Source organism: Bufo bufo, chromosome 2 (genome assembly GCF_905171765.1).
Source record: "Bufo bufo chromosome 2, aBufBuf1.1, whole genome shotgun sequence".
In the NCBI taxonomy this organism is placed as follows: Eukaryota; Metazoa; Chordata; class Amphibia; order Anura; family Bufonidae; genus Bufo; species Bufo bufo.
The window spans coordinates 721,318,255-721,337,431 of NC_053390.1; the positions used below are offsets into that span (position 1 = coordinate 721,318,255).

The following is a 19,177-nucleotide window of genomic DNA, read 5'->3' on the forward strand; positions in this document are numbered from 1 at the left end:
CAGGCATCCCAGGGTGCTCGTTGTCACCTATCTGGTACCCGTGGTGTTGTACGTGGCTGGGGGGAAGAACAGACTTTCAGTGAGATCACTGAGGAAGAGGAATGGGACATGAGTAGCTCGGCATCCAACCTTGTGCAAATGGGGTCTTTCATGCTGTCGTGCCTGTTGAGGGACCCTCGTATAAAAAGGCTGAAGGAGAACGACCTGTACTGGGTGGCCACACTACTAGACCCCCGGTATAAGCAGAAAGTGCCTGAAATGTTACTGAATTACCGCAAGTGGGAAAGGATGCAGCAGTTCCAAAATAAATTAAAAAGTATGCTTTACACAGCGTGTAAGGGTGATGTCACAGCACAACGGGAGTCTAATAAGGGAAGAGGTGAAAGTAATCCTCCTACCACAACCACGCCGGCAAGGACAGGACGCTTTACAGACGTGATGTTGATGGAGGACATGCAGAGATTTTTAAGTCCTACGCATCACCACAGCCCTTCGGGGTCCACCCTCAGAGAACGACTCGACCGACAGGTAGCAGACTACCTCGCCTTAACTGCAGATATCGACACTCTGAGGAGCGATGAATCCCTTGACTACTGGGTGTGCAGGCTTGACCTGTGGCCAGAGCTATTGCAATTTGCGATAGAACTTCTGGCCTGCCCCGCTTCAAGTGTCCTGTCAGAAAGGACCTTCAGTGCAGCAGGAGGTATTGTCACTGAAAAGAGAAGTCGCCTAGGTCAAAAAAGTCTAGATTACCTCACCTTTATTAAGATGAATGAGGCATGGATCCGGAAGGGACTGACAGTGGGCAATACATTTGACTAATAAAGGCCTGGTGATGAGATGAGCTGCCTTGGGCTAAACATGGTCCACACGCTGCTGTATTTTATCTCTGCATGCCGGATGACTTGCATGACTTATCTGCCACCAACTAGGGTTCAAGTCAAAATGTTTTTGTGCACTTTCTGCCTGGAAAACATCAATTTTTCTGGCCGCTGCTGTAGCAGCGGCTGCAACAATACCTAGTTTTTCAGGCCTCTGGTGCTGTACTGTGGCTGCAAAAAAAAAACAAAAAAAAAGGCACATATATGTTTCAATTCCCCTTCGTGATCGTTACCTTGTTGTGGTGAAGGGGCTTGCGTATCATAATGAAGCAACCACCTCTATGAGTGTGTTGGCAATGGCAATGTTGGCACACCCCAGATGATAAGGTCGTTGCTTCATTGTGAACAGACCAAAAGCGATCGGCTGGATAATTTTGCATAGAAAAAACATAAATTTTCTTTGTGATCATCTAAGGTGATCATTAAAGCCTACTAGGCCAACAATGGACCCACACTGCAGAATCATTGTTTTCTGGGTCACTTAACTGTCACTGAACTACCTCAGCACGACCATAGGATTTGAAAACCCCCCATCGCCTGCAATCTCCTAAACATGCGCACGAGCACAGTCATCACTACACCAAGATTGACGCATAGAGGAATAAAATTTATGTCATGAGAGTGTCAACTATTGACAACTCTTTGCGGTTGTCTAAAATCTATTCCATACACGTCCCCTGATAGGGGACGTAACAGGGATTAAACTGATAGGAATAGTATTACTTAAACACACCACTCATATTGGGATTGCACAGTACATTACACGGCGCACGTGCAGTACCCCAAATTGGAAGTAAGAGGACCGACCAAGCATCTTTTTCCATCTCCCGGTTCCTAAAATCTATTCCATACACGTCCCCTGATAGGGGATGTAACAGGGAGTAAACTGATAGGAATAGTACTACTTAAACACACCACTCACATCTGGTGGCACAATACATTGCAAGGCGTATGCGCAGTGCCCCAAATTGGAAGTAAGAGGACCGACCAAGCATCTTTTTCCATCTCCCGATTCCTAAAATCTAATCCATACACCGGCCCCTGATAGGGGACAAAACATAAATTAAACTGTTAAGAACAGATTTTTTTTTTATTAAAAAAAAAGAGCACAGCCTCTGCGGAGCTGGGTATTGTTTGGCCGCTTTACTGAACGCTCATGCACAATGGCTGTAGGCTCATGCGTCCTTTTGCGGAGGTGACAAACCTGGTCAGTCAAACCCAAGGCAACATCATCGACCTCATCCCATATGCGTTTTTTCTGGAGCGTGCCCTGCGAAGAGTGCTGGATCAGGCCGTAGATAAGCATGAAGAGGAAGAGTTGTGGTCACCATCACCACCAGAAGCAGCCTTGTCGTCGTCGATTGCTGGACCCGCGGCAACACAGAGAGAGGAGTCTGAAGAAGAGGAGTCAGAGGAGGAAGGTGGCTTTAAGGAGGTGGAAGACCAACCACAGCAGGCGTCCCATGGGGCTTGTTGTCACCTTTTGGTGACCCTTGGTGTTGTACGTAGCTGGGTGGAGGAAGAGACCTTCAATGACATCAGTGAGGACAAGGAACGGGACATGGCTAGCTTGGTATCCAACCTTGTGCAAATGGGGAGTTTGCGGTTGTACAAATGGACTGTTTGCGGTAGTTTGCGGTGCGTTAAATGGGGAGTTTGGTCTGTCACTGTGAAGCGGGCATAACCCTTACACTACCTGATCGATACAACATAATACCTGATGTTTTAAAGCACGTTATTCCAAACAATTTAGGAATGTTAGGTGATTTATGCCCTTTATGAATTAAAACCCGACTCTGCGTCAACTACGTAATTTTCCATGGGAGTTTTGCCATGGACCCCCCTCCGTCATGCCACAGTTCAGGTGTTAGTCCCCTTGAAACAACTTTTCTATCACTATTGTGGCCAGAAAGAGTTCCTGTGGTTTTTAAAATTCGCCTGCCTATTGAAATCTATGGCGGTTCGCCCAGTTCGCCCGTTCGCCAACATCTGCAAAAATTCGCGAAAATTTTATGTTTGCGACATACCTATGACACGTTTCAACACTCGCAGGTGTCTTTATCAAACAGTAAGGGCTCATGCACACAACAGTATTTTGCGTTCAGTATACTGGCCGTTTTTTGAGTTCAGTATGCGGTACATATACTGAACCATTCATTTCAATGCTTCAGCAAAAAATACTGAAGTGTCTCTATGTGCATTCCGTTTCAGTATTTCCGTATTTCCGTACCGTGAAAAGATAGAACATGTCCTATTCTTGTCCGCAAATCACGATGCTTGGCTCCATTCAGGTCAATGGGTCCACAAAAAAAACGGAACACATACGGAAATGCATTCGTATGTCTTCCGTATCCGTTCCGTTTTTTGCAGAACCATCTATTGAAAATGTTATGCCCAGCCCAATTTTTTCTATGTAATTACTGTATACTGTATATGGCATTACGAAAAATGGAACGGAAAGGAAACGGAAACACAACGGAAACAAAAAACGGAACAACGGATCCGTAAAAACGGTCCTCAAAACATTGAAAAAGCCATACGGTTGTGTGCATGAGCCTTAATACACACATTACAAAACCACCCTTAAATAGCCAAACCCCTCATAAAGGTGTGGGTATCACGTGATCATGATGTCCTAGGACACACCCCCTAAAAACAAGTGTAGACACACAATTCAAACAAGTATTGTAACAGTTAATTCTCAGCATGGATATGGTCTTCTCATGCTTGTATTTGCAATATGCAGCACAATTTTGCATCACTTCACCTGTAGAAAAGCATGTATAAATATAGCCATCATGAAAACCTATCCACATTATCTGTACATAAGATTGAATAAAATCTGAAACCGAATCGATCAATTAAAATCATAAAAAGTTAAATTAAAAACAGAAAAAAAAATTGAAATAAATAAATAAATAAATTTATATATAATTTTCATTTTTTTATTAAGATTTCATTCACACTTGTGTGTCTACACTTGTTTTTTTTGTGTGTGTCCTATGACATCACAATCACGTGATACGCACACCTTGATGAGGGGTTTGGCTATTTAAGGGTGGTTTTGTAATGTGTGTATTACTGTTTGATAAAGACACCTGCGAATGTCGAAACGCGTGACAGGATTATGTGACAATAAACAAGAACCTTTTGCAGACAACTTATAGTGAGTGCTGGTCCTTTCTTGCTTTTGTTTCGTGGCATGCCAATCCTAGGCCGCGAGCACCACAAAGTATTTACCTGCAGTGCCGACCTATTGGACTTACTACTCCATTTTACCAGTGTCATAAAGTACAATATGTGAAGAAAAAACAATCTCAGAATGGCCAGGATAAGTAAAAGCGTTTTAAAGTTAGTCACACATAAAGTGACACTGGTCAGATTTGCAAAAAATGGCCTGGTCCTTAAGGTAAAAATGAGCCCGGTCCTTAAGGGATTAAATACATATTTTTTGCAAGAAAAAAATGAGAGAAACATTTTTAAATCATTTTCACATTATATCAGTTCCTGAACTGATGGAAAAAAAATGCTTAAAGAATAAAACGGCCTAACAATGGAAGCAAAGCTATGTCAGACCTGTCAACAACTGATCCTGCCTTTCTTTGAAAACCTGTGGGTCAAACACATCTTAAAATCACATCTTTGTTTCAGCTGCAACATACCATTCATAATTTAAAAAACAATCTGTTTTCTCCTGTCCTACAAAGCACACAAATCAATATTTTTGAAGAACAAGTTAGTGTGCATTGACATGGAAAGACGTTAAAACCTTCGTAGTCAGCTGCACTACCCAACTCCAACCTCAGAAAAAATTTAACTATACAAATTATTCATTTAATACAAATGCTAAATTTACAAACACTAAATTAATTCAAATCTAAAATTCGCATTTTATGCTTAGTTTATCAATTTTGGTGTGTAAAAGACATGTTTTAATGTCATGGACTATTACTTTATACAGAATAACTAATACAAGTCATTATATAATAGGAATATTAAAAGGAAACAAGGCATGTTAAGTTGGCCATACTGGTTATGCTAGTATGTATTCTAACCGAACCGACTGAAATTGGTAGGAATGGATGGCCATCTAATGTGTATGTGGGCAACACTCGCCCCCTTCCCTGACTGCAGATGCCAGGGGAAACAAGGATTGGGCAAGTTGGATTCCAACTCCTTAATCCTTTTATTCTCAAATGAAAAGCTGCTGCTAGATGAGTCTCGTAGTGACTTTCTCCCCTCTTCCTTCTGAGAGCAGATGCTTCTTGGGCCAAGCTAAGCAGTCATGTGTGTGATGGGATCTGGCATTATAGCTGTTGGCCAAATAAGTATTTAGCTTACAGCTATGTTATGTTTATTATAGGCCATAGGCTCAGAAACTGTACTTTTTATTTGTGTAAATAAGATTGTGATTATGTAACTGCAATAGATGTCTCCAGACAGATACAGTTTCTTATCAGTACTGTCTTATAAATTATTCGCTACACAATAGTGAAAGCTGTCATGAAACTGTCCCAGGCTTTGGAGAGTGTTTCCCTGCCTCTGTTGGAACTGCTGTGTGTTCCCCTTGTCTCACCTCCTCGGTTGGCCAAGGAACTACGGACTCTGTCGCCAGCGTTGTCAGATGGAAATTTTTGGAGCAATTTTTCAACAAGGATCTTCTGGTATTGCAGCGTTTTGCTCGTCTTCTCCACCACAGAAATGAAAGATGAGAAGTTCCCTTTGTAGCTGGGGTCAAAAAGAGTGAACAACCAGTAATCCGTGTTGTCTAAAATGCATCTCACGCGCGGGTCACAGGAAAGGCAGCCTAACATGAAGACTTCGCTGTCGTCATCAGGAGGATCACTCTCAATCTTCTCATCCTCTTCCTCCTTTTCTGCCCACCCACGTTGAACAGATGGAATTAAATTTCCTGAGGCAACCGTCTCCTGCTCCTCCTCCTCTTCATTGTCAAATTCGCACAGAGAAGACGAACTGAGGGTGGTCTGGCTATCACCCTGTCTTCCCCCATTTCCACCTCTTCCACATGCAAAGCGTCGTCCTTAATTGTGAGCAGCTAGCTCCAGGTGAAACGTACGTCGAAGTGCAGCTTTTGGTCGCATGCTCTGGGTCCAGCATACCATGGGTAATATATGTTTTGTTGCTATGCTTAGTTAGTCGTTACACTATTACTGTCTGCACTTGGCACACTTGCCCTGCCTGTATTTACAGCCTAGTGGCTTTTTGCATATTTAATGCGGCCATCCCAGGTCCCTGGGTGGGCTAATTTGCCAAGTGTGATCTTATTTTCGATTTGTTCATTTATATTTTTTCTGTGCATGCAGCATACATATTTGTATATGTTACGTTGAGTGAACCCACAGTTCTCACACATTTTATGCTGATTTACACCCAGGGCTGTGACCTCTTTTTCCCTGCCAGCTGGGGGTTGGGGAGGGAGGTTGTACATGACCTCTTTACATGAGGTCTCCCCCCTCTTGTACCCTTGTGCCTTTTGTCTTATATATTGTCTGTTATTTGATCATGTCTTAATAAATTACATATATTTTATATGTGCGTCTCTCATCTCTCTTTTGGAGTTATTGGTTTGGTTCTTTTGTTGGCTCAGTATATTATACTAGACCCCAGTGTTATTTACACACTATATGTCAGTATTTTCTTATAGGTTGGTCTAATTGACCTGTGGCCAGAGCTGGCACAATTTGCCATGGAACTGTTGGCTTCCCCTCGTCCAGTGTCCTGTCCGAAAGGACTTTCAGCTCAGCAGGGGAGATCGTGACCGATAAACGCACTTGCCTAGCTCACGACAGTGTGGACTACCTCACATTTCAAAAAATTAATGAGGCATGGATCTCGGAGGAATTCAACACATGTGACGAGTCGACCACGTTTGATACAATTTTCTCATGACAGCCCACAAATATCCGCCACCACCCAGAACAAATCATGGTCCCTGTCTTTGGTAAATACAGCGGCATAAAAGACCTTTTATGTCCGTTGAATGCCTAATTTTTGGGGCCTGTACTGGCCAACAGTTACATATTTATCCTGTGAATGCCTAATGTACCTCCAGCCACAGAATCCAAAGTTCTTTGCTGTCAGGTTAATGCCTATTGCCTAATTTTTTGGGCCTGTACTGGCTGACAGTAACATATTTATCCTGTGACCGCTTAATGTACCTTCAGCCACAGAATCCAAAGTTCTTTGCTATCAGGTGAATGCCTATTGCCTAATTTTTGGGGCCTATTGGCAAATTTTTGGGGCCTGTACTAGCAGACAGTTAAATTTTTATCCTGTGACCGCCTAATGTACTTCTAGCCACAGAATCCAAAGTTCTGTGCTGTCAGGTGAATGCCTATTGCCTAATTTTTTGGGGCCTGGCCTGGTCGACAGTTATTTATTTTTTCTCTAGCCACATAATCACACCCTTGTCTCACTCCTCTGCCTCTCATTATGGTGGCGTATGAACCACAATTACCATAAGGATCTTCTAATGTCACAGGTTCATGTGACTGTGCCCCCCACCCTGTACTGTGCACCTCACCCCATACTGTGCCCCCAATATACTCTGCTTTGTGCCCTCTTACCACACCCTGTGCAGTGCCCCTAGTAATTCCCTGTACTGTGCCCTCTTATACTCTTATATCCGGTCACGGTATGGCGGTGTTATCCGGTCACTGTGCAGAGGTGTTATCCGATGAATGTATGGCGGTGGTATCCAATATCTGGATGGCCATTAACTGTATCGCTTTCCTTGCCCACGCCATTCTTTTTTAGACCTGGCATGAGCGGGAAAAATATGCAGATTGCGGTGCGAAGGAACTTTGCGCCACAATCTGTGTCACAAATACGCCTAACATAGACATATTTTTATATAATAAATGATCACCAAATTGTATTATCATTCTGGGGTAGGGCTAATATCTTTATATTATATAGATTCTAGTGTATTATACTGTGCCCTGTATTTCCCAGTAGAAAATGATCCTTGGGAAACACAATCCTCATCCCTGACCACCAGAACCAGGTAGCGCTCTGTCAGTACATGGCAGCCTCCCCTCTCCGCCATGCTGCTTCGATGGGTACTGGTGCTTATTATGACACTAGGGCTGGGTTCACATCCTATTTTTGCCATCCTTTTAATGCATACCAAAAATGTATCACAGAAAAAACTAAGATAAAAACATCCTGCACGGTATGATATATAAATGTGTGGATGTCCCTGGCCATATTATTGAAGAAAATCACAGAAATAAGGTAATAATGCACTTAATAAAGTATATGTCAGCATTATATATGGACAAAGTCCTCACTCTGATATGATGATATCTTAGACACTTAGCCAATATATTTTGATCAAAACAAATCTGTGCCCGCCTACCAAGCGCCAAGGTGGTCTCAGGTCAGGCGGGTCCTACGCTAAACCTACCTAAGCTATTGGGCTTCTATGTTCAGGAGCGCAGACTCTGCACATATGGAGTGCTGCTCCTAGTCACCTACATGTGCATCAAGCAACCAATGGGAGGAGGAGCAAGCACACCTATATGTACCACCTAATCAAGGCGTTCTATGAGATAGGAAAGGCAAAAGGGGAAAGGAATGCTACTCCCAAGATAAAATAGGAGCGCATATATTTCATACCGTGCAGGATGTTTTTATCTTTGTTTTATCAACGATTTTTTTGTTTATGCAGTATATGCTTGAGGACTTTGCAAAGTGAGGACTTTGTCCATATATAAGGCTGGCATCTACTTTATTAAGTTAATTATTACCTTATTTCTGTGATTTTCTTCAATAATATGGCCAGGGACATCCGCATATTTATTTATTATACCGTGCAGGATGTTTTTATCTTTGTTTTGTCTGTGATTTTTTTTTGTTTATGTAGTATATGCTTGAGGGAGTGGCACTTTCAAGTGTGAATGTGCTCCTATTTTATCTTGGGAGTAGCATTCCTTTGCACATTTGCCCTTCCTACACCATATGTGCGGCATTTGCGCTCCTGAACATAGAAGCCCAACGGCTTAGGTAGGTTTAGCGTAGGACCCGCCTGACCTGAGACCACCTTGGCGCTTAGTAGGCGGGCACAGATTTGTTTTGATAAAAATATATTGGCTAAGTGTCTCAGATTTTATCATATCAGAGTGCGGACTTTGTCCAAATATAATGCTGGCATCTACTTTATTAAGTGCATTATTATCTTATTTCTGTGACTTTCTTCAATACCAAAAATGAATGCGTTAACAGATGCCTCAGACTGATGCCATACAGTGGCGTCCATTCACCATACAGTTCCATGGTAGAAAAAAAAATTACGTTAACTTATGCATTTTTTTAATAGACTCTGAAGGATACAAAAACGCGGAGTGCTGCACATTTGTATACATCAAACCGATAGGATATAAAACTTTTATAGGCTCCAGCAGGCCACATTTTTGAGAGTTTCCCTTTAAGACGCATAAAAATGGCCCCTGTTTAAAATACATATTTTGTGTGAGAAATTTTGCCAATGACCCCCCTCTGGTATATCACTGTCCATGTTGTGGGACTATTTGTGTACTTCTAGTAAGTGTTTGCTGGCTGCAAATATGAGCTGAAGGTTTTTCAGGTTCACCTGCCATTAAAGTGAATAGGGCCCGCCGTGAACTTGCGGTTCGCGAACATTTGATCGCGTTCGCGAACCGTCCCGGCCGATGTTCGTCCTTTACTATTTGTATTTGCACCACTGTAAATGTTATATATACCTATTAATCGAATAATTACCAATGCTATTATGAATAACATTTCAGATATGAATATGTGACATTTAATTATAGCAACATGAACTAGAAAAGACCATGCATGACATGTGACGCGGTATGTGAAGCGATGCTGCTGGTCTTCGGTGGTTCGTGTCACATGTTACATTGGAAGATAGTCTATTTTGGTAGCTGATTAATTATAGTCAGTGTTTGATTGACTAAGCTTTGGTTAAATACGCAATCTTTTGTAAGGTCAGCCATCCAAGACAAAGCTTTTCTAGCAAAACATGCATCAACAGTGATTAGCTAGTGTCTAACATACCCTTCTTGTTTTCCTGCTATCTTTTTTTCTTAAAAATGTTTTCCAGCATTTTATAACTGATGACTAGGGTTGAGCGAATCAGATTCGGATTGCTGTATCTGAACCCGATTCTTTTAAAAACGACCTTAATAATATGTACTCCATCTTACTGTTAAATGTATGTCCTCTACGGAAGTCTTTCCGAAGTTTATGCAAATATTGCAAGACTTACTTCGTCTAGCTTTTATCACATGTTAGTTCTTTATTGAGAAAAATTACTGTATCAAAATATGAAGCTGAACTCAGCTTTGTTAATAAGGCACAAAGCCAAGTTTGGATCAGCTGTTTCAGAAGGCATCGGTGCTACTGTGAGCACCCTGACCTTATCCCTGCTCACCAAGCACATCTCTGTACATTGTATTGCGGCTGTGCTTGGTATCGCGCTCAGCCCTATTCACTGGAATGGGGCTGAGCTGTGCCAAGGCCACGTGACCTATCAATGTTTCATCACTGGGCTAGGGAAAGCTGCAAGAAGGCCATGGCACTACTGTGAGTACTGCTGCCTTCTCAAACAGCTGATCAGTGGGGGTCTCGGCAGGCCCGGCGCTACCATAAGGCAGACCAAGCGGCTGCCTTAGGGCGCACGCGGCGCAGAGAAGGTAAGGGCGGAAGAATTAACCTTTTTTTTATTTTTATAAATCACTAGCGCCACCGGCCGCCCGCCCACACTGCAGGGTCAGTGTATACAGATGTTGTACAGCACAGCCTACATGGTCGGAATACTGTGGGCTCCCGGGCTCCATCCGCCTTCTGCCCCACATTTCACTCCCAGCAGCACCTGCCTCAGCCTTTACCTGCCTGCTCTTCTGTGCAGTTGCCATCGCCCCTCCCGGCCTCTCTCCTATTGGCGCCACTCTTGCCCGCCACCCGCTGTTCTACGGCTGCTGGGGAAAGCAGAGCAGTTATAGCGGAGGTGCAGGCTCCCGACACTGAACACTAGTCCAGTCCATGTAAGTGTGCAGCATATTGCTGTGTTACAAATATGGCTCCATTTTCCATTACCCACAGGGCTCAAGGTATTGCCCAATGCTCAGACCCAAAGTAAGAATGTGTGTGGCATCTTAATTGCATGTGTGAGTGGAGGCCTCCATATGCCCACACTTGTACCTAGGGCTTTGCCTATTTATTATACTTTAGGTTACTGAAGCCTTAGGTTTTCTTGAAGTTGTAAATGACCTAGATCAGGCATGCTCAACCGGCGGCCCTCCAGCTGTTGCCAAACTACAACTCCCAACATGCCTGAACAGCCTGAGGATAGGTCATCAGCATTGAAATCTTGGAAAACCACTTTAAGTGTTGAATGGTAGGGACTTTATTTGTTATTATTTTTTATAGTTTTGCCTGTTTTTAACTATGACTTAATAAAGATGATGTCCAGCGTGGTCTTTTTCTGCTTGATGGTGCTATTCTTGTGTGCATTATGGACTATTGCTTACGTGAAATTTAATCAGTATTATCTTAATAATAGTCATATAAAATAAGACATTTTTTTAAGATAATCTTAGAGTTTAATCTTTCAAATGTTCAAAGGCACATTTTCTGTCATCTTTGAATTTGACAAATAATACAGGCAATAACATGATGCCAAGGGATAAAACATTGTTTTTAACATTTCAAAATTAGATTGGTATTGATGTCATTCTAGAAAATGTTTTATCTCTTATTGCCATAGCACAATCCCTAATAAACAATATTGGTTTCAACTATATCATGTTCTTCAAGGCTGCACAATGTCAAGTAAAACAGTTGCTGTTTAAAGGGGTTCTCCGGGAATTAGGAAAATGATAATACTTAAATATTATTTCTAGAGATGAGCGAATCGAAGCTGACAAAGTGGAAATCGCCCCGAAGCTGAATTTCCTCGTGCTTCGTGGTAACGAATCAAATTTTTTTCATAAAATGGCTGCTGCACATGTGAGGACATGGAGAAAGGAACTCTGGGAAGGCGAGATCACCTATAATGTCATGCATGCAGCCAATCAGCAGCCAGCCCTGTGTTGTCACAGCCCTATAAATAGCGTCAGCCATCTTAGATTCTGCCATTTACTTAGTGCAGGGAGAGCCATCAGCAGGCACTAGGGACAGTATTAGAAAAAAAAATGATTGTGCCAAAAAAAAAAAAAAAAATTTACAAGTGCAGGGAAAGATTATTCAAGGCGTAGAGAAAGGATAGGGAGTAATGTTGGTTGAGCACCAAAGTGCTCGTGTGCTCGGTTGCTCAAGTAGAACACTTCCGGGTGCTCTAAAGAGCAAATAACCACAATGGAAGTCAATGGGAGAACCAGAGCATTACACCAGGCAGCCCCTGCTCTGAAGAGGGGATGGTGTTGGGGCTCTAGTTCGGCTTAGGAGTCCCTGCTCTGACTCTATATATAGCTATGTCCATATATGGAGTCAGTGCTTGGTCCTTAAGTCGTTAAAGCTCTCCTACAGCAGTGAAGATAAATGGCTGGGTTGCTATAGAAACCTGGAGTAAAACTGTGTATACAAACTATGCTCCAAAATCATCTTCTGAGCGGAAACCTAACGGACCCCATTATAGTCTATGGGGGTCTATGAGGTCCGTAGGCTCCACTCGGCTCAGTTATGTGCCGAATCCGTCCTTTCCATTCTCCTGCTCCTATAACGGAGCAGGAGGACGGAAAGGCTGAACGCTGATGTGAACAAGGCCTAAGTCAGACAGAAAAGTGCCAGGCCCTGAACAGGGGAGTGGCAGAGGACTAAATGTTTCTGACGTAGGCAGAGGACACAGCAGAGTAAGAGGGCGTGGCAGCAGGGGTCACAGCAAGAGGCCTGAGCTTCCAGTGTCATCTAGCAGTCGTGTCTTGACCAGCAACCCAACAGTTCTTAAATGACATCAGAAAGTGACATCAACTAAGTGACATCAGAAACCCCCAGCCAAGAGTCGGTGGGTTCCTTTGACATGACGCTTAGTTGGCATGACCCGGGAGCAGGCCCTGTGCCCCCACCTGTCCTGAACCTTCCTCTGTAATTTTCAGATCCCTCACTGCGAGAACTATTATACAAACCGGATTCCAAAAAAGTTGGGACACTATACAAATCGTGAATAAAAGCTGAATGCAATGATGTGGAGGTGCCAACTTCTAATATTTTATTCAGAATAGAACATAAATCACGGAACAAAAGTTTAAACTGAGAAAATGTACCATTTTAAGGGAAAAATATGTTAAATCAGAATTTCATGGTGTCAACAAATCCCCAAAAAGTTGGGACAAGGCCATTTTCACCACTGTGTGGCATCTCCCCTTCTTCTTACAACATTTAACAGACATCTGGGGACCGAGGAGACCATTTTCTCAAGTTTAGAATAGGAATGCTCTCCCATTCTTGTCTAATACAGGCCTCTAACTGTTCAATCGTCTTGGGCCTTCTTTGTTGCACCTTCCTCTTTATGATGCGCCAAATGTTCTCTATACGTGAAAGATCTGGACTGCAGACTGGCCATTTCAGTACCCGGATCCTTCTCCTACGCAGCCATGATGTTGTGATTAATGCAGAATGTGGTCTGGCATTATCCTGTTGAAAAATGCAGGGTCTTCCCTGAAAGAGATGACGTCTGGATGGGAGCATATGTTGTTCTAGACCCTGAATATATTTTTCTGCATTGATGGTGCCTTTCCAGACATGCAAGCTGCCCATGCCACACGCACTCATGCAACCCCATACCATCAGAGATGCAGGCTTCTGAACTGAGCGTTGATAACAACTTGGGTTGTCCTTGTCCTCTTTGGTCCGGATGACATGGCGTCCCAGATTTCCAAAAAGAACTTCGAATCGTGACTTGTCTGACCACAGAACAGTCTTCCATTTTGCCACACTCCCTGGCCCAGTGAAAACGCCTGAGCTTGTGGATCTTGCTTAGAAATGGCTTCTTCTTTGCACTGTAGAGTTTCAGCTGGCAACGGCGGATGGCACGGTGGATTGTGTTCACTGACAATGGTTTCTGGAAGTATTCCTGAGCCCTTTCTGTGATTTCCTTTACAGTAGCATTCCTGTTTGTGGTGCAGTGTCGTTTAAGGGCCCGGAGATCACGGGCATCCAGTATGGTTTTACGGCCTTGACCCTTACGCACAGAGATTGTTCCAGATTCTCTGAATCTTCGGATGATGTTATGCACAGTTGATGATGATAGATGCAAAGTCTTTGCAATTTTTCGCTGGGTAACACCTTTCTGATATTGCTCCACTATCTTTCTGCGCAACATTGTGGGAATTGGTGATCCTCTACCCATCTTGGCTTCTGAGAGACACTGCCACTCTGAGAAGCTCTTTTTATACCCAATCATGTTGCTAATTGACCTAATTAGTGTTAATTGGTCTTCCAGCTCTTCGTTATGCTCAAATTTACTTTTTCCAGCCTCTTATTGCTACTTGTCCCAAATTTTTGGGGATTTGTTGACACCGTGAAATTTTGAATCAACGTATTTTTCCTTTAAAATGATACATTTACTCGGATTAAATGTTTGATCTGTCATCTACGTTCTATTACAAATAAAATATTGACATTTGCCATCTCCACATCATTGCATTCAGTTTTTATTCACAATTTGTTTAGTGTCCCAACTTTTTTGGAATCCGGTCGTAGGCTCGGCTCCCCTTTTCAGCGAGGATGAGCTATTACAGGACAGTCAGCAGCTGTTGCCAAGCCAAGATCTGGAGGAGACATCCGCCGCTTCCTCTGGTAGGCGGGCAAGAAGTGATGAGGAGAGTGGCATCGGAGCTGGTGTTGCGAGCAGTAAGGCTCCAGACCCAGAGACAGTTGAGGAGGACATCAGTGACGTGCAGACAGTACTCGATGATGATGTAGCTGATCGCACTTGGGAGCCAGGTGATGAAGGGGCTTCATCATCATCTGGAGAAGAGGGAGGCAGCTTGCCCGTGAGCCAGCATGTCGCTAGCGTGGCCGGTAGTCAGCAGGGTGGCAGCAGTGGGAGGTTGGGAGCCAAACGTGCTCTGGGTAGACAACCCACTTTGCAGGAGCCTACCTGCCCAGGAAGTAGCGGCACACGGGTCCACCAAGGCAACGGTAGTAGCAGTGAGTCAGTGCATAGTGTTGGGGGTAAAATCACCTACTCGGCAGTTTGGCAGTTTTTTAAGCCTTGTGGAGCTGTAACTACAATCAGGGACAATACATGTCCTTTACGGCCCACTGGGTGAATGTGGTTCCTGTACAGCTACACCAGCAACTTGGACAGATGACGCTTCTTCCGCCTCCACGTTGCCACACCGTTGGTCCTGCGACATTGTCCGCCTCTGCCTCCTCATCCTCCACCATGTCCTCAGCCTCCACTACAGGGACAAACCACAGTGCCCCTCCAGCATACCACATGTGCAGGGCACGGCGGTGTAACGCTGTTCTGCACCTCGTTTGCCTAAGCGAATGGAGTCACACAGGGGATAAACTGTGTGACATGTCTTTCAGCAAGAAATCGAATCATTGCTTTCTCCGCGACAATTGTAAATCGGAACCATGGTGACCGACAATGGGAAGAATATAGTGTCACGAGTAGTGATGGACAAACATCGGCCGGGACGCTTCGCGAACACGGGCCCCATTCACTTTAAAGGCTCCCGAACCTGGAATACCTTCAGGTCATATTTGCAGCCACCAAATACTTACTAGAAGTGCACAAATAGTCCCACAACATGGACAGTGACATACCAGATGTATTATTCGAATTTGAGAATTTCATTCATTATTTTTTTCAATGCAAAATATCAGCAATGTAATTTTCACCTATGCGCATGCGCAAAATAGACGCGACCTAGTACAGCAACTGGGTTTCCACCAGACCGAAGTTGGATGCGATCAGAAAAGTGGTTGGCAACAATTTTCACGAGGTTGAGGAAGAATTTCTGATCACTGCAAGTAATTTGATATTAAAGCAGTGTATTTGATTACATTTCACATGCATGTTATAAAAATTGCTGTATATGCAGATCGAGTATTTCAAAAAAGCGCCATTGTGAAAATCCCTAATGATGCGATTTATTTTTTTGCGGTACACACAACTTCACATTTTATAAGCTCTCATGAGATATTAGTGACTGGTGCACTAAGTATTGTTGTGAGAACTTGCCACTCCAGTACAGGCTCCAAAAATTAGCCAATAGGCATTCACCTGACAATCCACAACTTTGTAGGATTCTGTGGCTGGAGGTACATTAAGTGGTCACAGGATAAAAATGTAACTGTTGGCAAGTACAGACCACAAAAATTAGGCAATAAGCATTCACCTGACAGCAAAGAATTTGGGAATCTGTGGCTGGAGGTACATTAGGCAGTCACAGGATAAAAATGTAACTGTCGGTCAGTACAGGTCCCAAAAATTATGCATTTAACGGACATAAAAGGCCTTTTATGCCGCTGTATTTACCTAAGACAGGGACCATGATTTTTTCTGGATGGTGGCGGATATTTGTGAGCTGGCCTGAGAAATTCAATCAAACATGGTCGACTCGTCACAGGTTTTGAATTCCTCCGAGATACATGCATCATTCATTTTTAGAAATGGGAGCACACTGTCGTGAGCTAGGCGAGTGCGTTTATCGGTCACAATCCCCACTGCTGCGCTGAACGTCCTTTCGGACAGGACACTGGACGAGAGTCAAGCCAACAGTTCCATAGCAGATTGTGCCAGCTCTGGCCACAGGTCAAGCCTGCACACCCAGTAGTCCAGGAGTTCATCGCTTCTCAGAGTGTCCACATCGGCCGTTAACTTGATGTAGTCGGACACCTGTCGGTCTAGGCATTCCCTGAGGCTGGATCCGGAGGATGGTTGTCAATGGGTTGGCTGCAAGAATGATCTCATATCCGAAGTGACCAACACATCTTCAAACCGCCCTCTTCTTCCATGCGCTGTTGGATTGGTACCCGCAACTGTTTCTCTGTGAGTGGAAATTCCTCTGCCAGCGCCTGCAAAAGCAGAATGCAGCATTTCTCGATGCAAGGCCTGGAAGTGCTGCATTCTGACAGCCCTCTGTGATGGTGGTAACATTTACGCCATTTTGTGTTTGTACCAGGGGTCTAAGTATGTTGCCATCCAGTACTGGTCCTTGCCCTTTATGCTTTTTATACGGGGGGTCCCTCTTCAAACACTGGAGCATGAAGGCCCCCATTTGCACTAAACTGGAAGCGGTGGAGTGGCCGGGCCTGGCTCCTGCTCATCATCCAGGTTAATGTCGTCCTCGTTCTCCTCCCCCATCCACGGACAACACCAGGGATCCTAGATACGTTTAAAGCATGCTCTTCTTGCTCCTCCTCAACTCTGTTGACTTTTCTCATATGGAGAAGCCCCCCTGGGAATTTATCCAGCATTGCGACTTCCTCATCTTTCTGCTCCTGCTCCTCGACGGCTTGATCAATGACACGACGCAAAACATGCTCCATAAAGAAGGTACGATGTCACTGATGGCGCCCTGACTGCGACTGACCAGTTTGGTATTCTCATCAAATGGCCGCAGAAGTCTGCATGCATCGCGCATGAGCAGCCACTGTCCTGCCGCAGAATTCATACAGGTAGTCATTAACTGCACTGCTGGAGCAGCCTATCAAGCATATACAAGGTGGAGTTCCATCGCGTCGGGCAGTCACAAATAAGGTGTGGTGTAGCCGCTGAACGTTAGCAAGGCGAGCCATGGCCGTGTAAGATCTTCTGAAATGTGGCAGGCCAGGAAAATCTCTGTCCAACACGTCTTGGACACCAGGGTATTTGGCAAGTGTGCCATGCCCTGTCTCAGAGTGCTCAGCAGATTGACACAATTGTCGCACACCACTTTACCAACTGTCAAATTGAGCGGGGTTAGCCACTGATCTGCCTGTGACCGCAAAGCTAAAAGGAGTGCAGGAGCGGTGTGGCTCTTGGCTTCCAGGCACAACAGACGCAGCACAGCATGGCAACGTCTCACATGGCACGTCGAATAGGTTCTGGAGATCTTGGGGAGCACATCGGAAGAGATGGTAGCAGTGGAAAAGGAGGAGTCAGCCGATGAGGAGAGGGAGGATGGAGTAGGAGGAGGAGAAGAAGAGGCAGGCCTGCATGCAATTCTTGGCGGTAACACTGTTGCCATCTCTTTACTTAAGAGATAGGATAACCGGATTAAGTTGCTTCTGAACCTATCTTGTGGATTACAGAAGATCTCTGATGGAGGACAAACTCACACAGGCACCATGCTTTTGTTTCCTCAGGAACACGCTGCTTCTTTACTGCGCAGCTTGCTCTTTTTTTTTTTTAAGTGCAACTTTATTTAAACACTTCCTGGTTAACAAACAGACAACATATTCATATGACTGTAGATCGATGGATAAGCTGTATAAGGGCATATAAAAAGATGTCATATATCTTAACACCCCCACTTGCTCTTAGGCCTCATGCACACGGCCGTTTTTTTTCCCCGTTTACTGGCCGTTTTTTGCGTTCCGTATACGGTCCGTATACGGAACCATTCATTTCAATGGTTCCGCAAAAAAAACGGAATGTACTCCGTATGCATTCCGTTTCCGTAGTTCCGTTTTTCCGTTCCGTTTTAACATAGAACATGTCCTATTATTGCCCGCAAATCACAGTCCGTGGCTCCATTCAAGTCAATGGGTCCGCAAAAAAAACGGAACACATACGGAAATGCATCCGTATGTCTTCCGTTTCCGTTCCGTTTTTTGCTGAACCATCTATTGAAAATGTTATGCCCAGCCCAATTTTATCTATGTAATTACTGTATACTGTATATGCCATACGGAAAAACGGAACGAAAAAACGGAACAAAAACGGAAACACAACGGAAACAAAAAACGGAACAACGGATCCATGAAAAACGGACCGCAAAACACTGAAAAAGCCATACGGTCGTGTGCAATAAGCCTTATACTGCTTATGAGAAATAGTTTGGTACAGTTACATCATTTTACTATCTATATTCCAAAAATATAACTCACAAACCTATCAAGCTTAAACTTTGTTATTGGTTTAGTCATAACATCAGCTACCATTTTATCCGTAGAACAATACTCAAGATCTATCTTGCCTTCACTCAGAACAGATCTAAGGAAATGAAATTTAATGTTGATCACGAATATTCGAATCTCAAATTTTTAGCGCGAATATAGGTACTTCGAAAATTCGCAAATATTTAGAATATAGTGATATATATTCGTAATTTTGAATATTCGATTTTTTT

General features: G+C 43.8%; 1 long non-coding RNA gene across 1 annotated transcript; it reads right to left on the bottom strand.

The window, feature by feature from the left end:
- Positions 1 to 5,379: 5,379 nt before the first annotated feature.
- LOC120991878 lies at positions 5,380 to 18,173 on the bottom strand. The gene is made up of 3 exons (XR_005776849.1): positions 18,065 to 18,173; positions 10,049 to 10,054; positions 5,380 to 5,390 (listed from the first exon to the last, which is right to left on the bottom strand). It is a non-coding gene; the product is annotated as an uncharacterized LOC120991878 (long non-coding RNA).
- Positions 18,174 to 19,177: the final 1,004 nt, after the last annotated feature.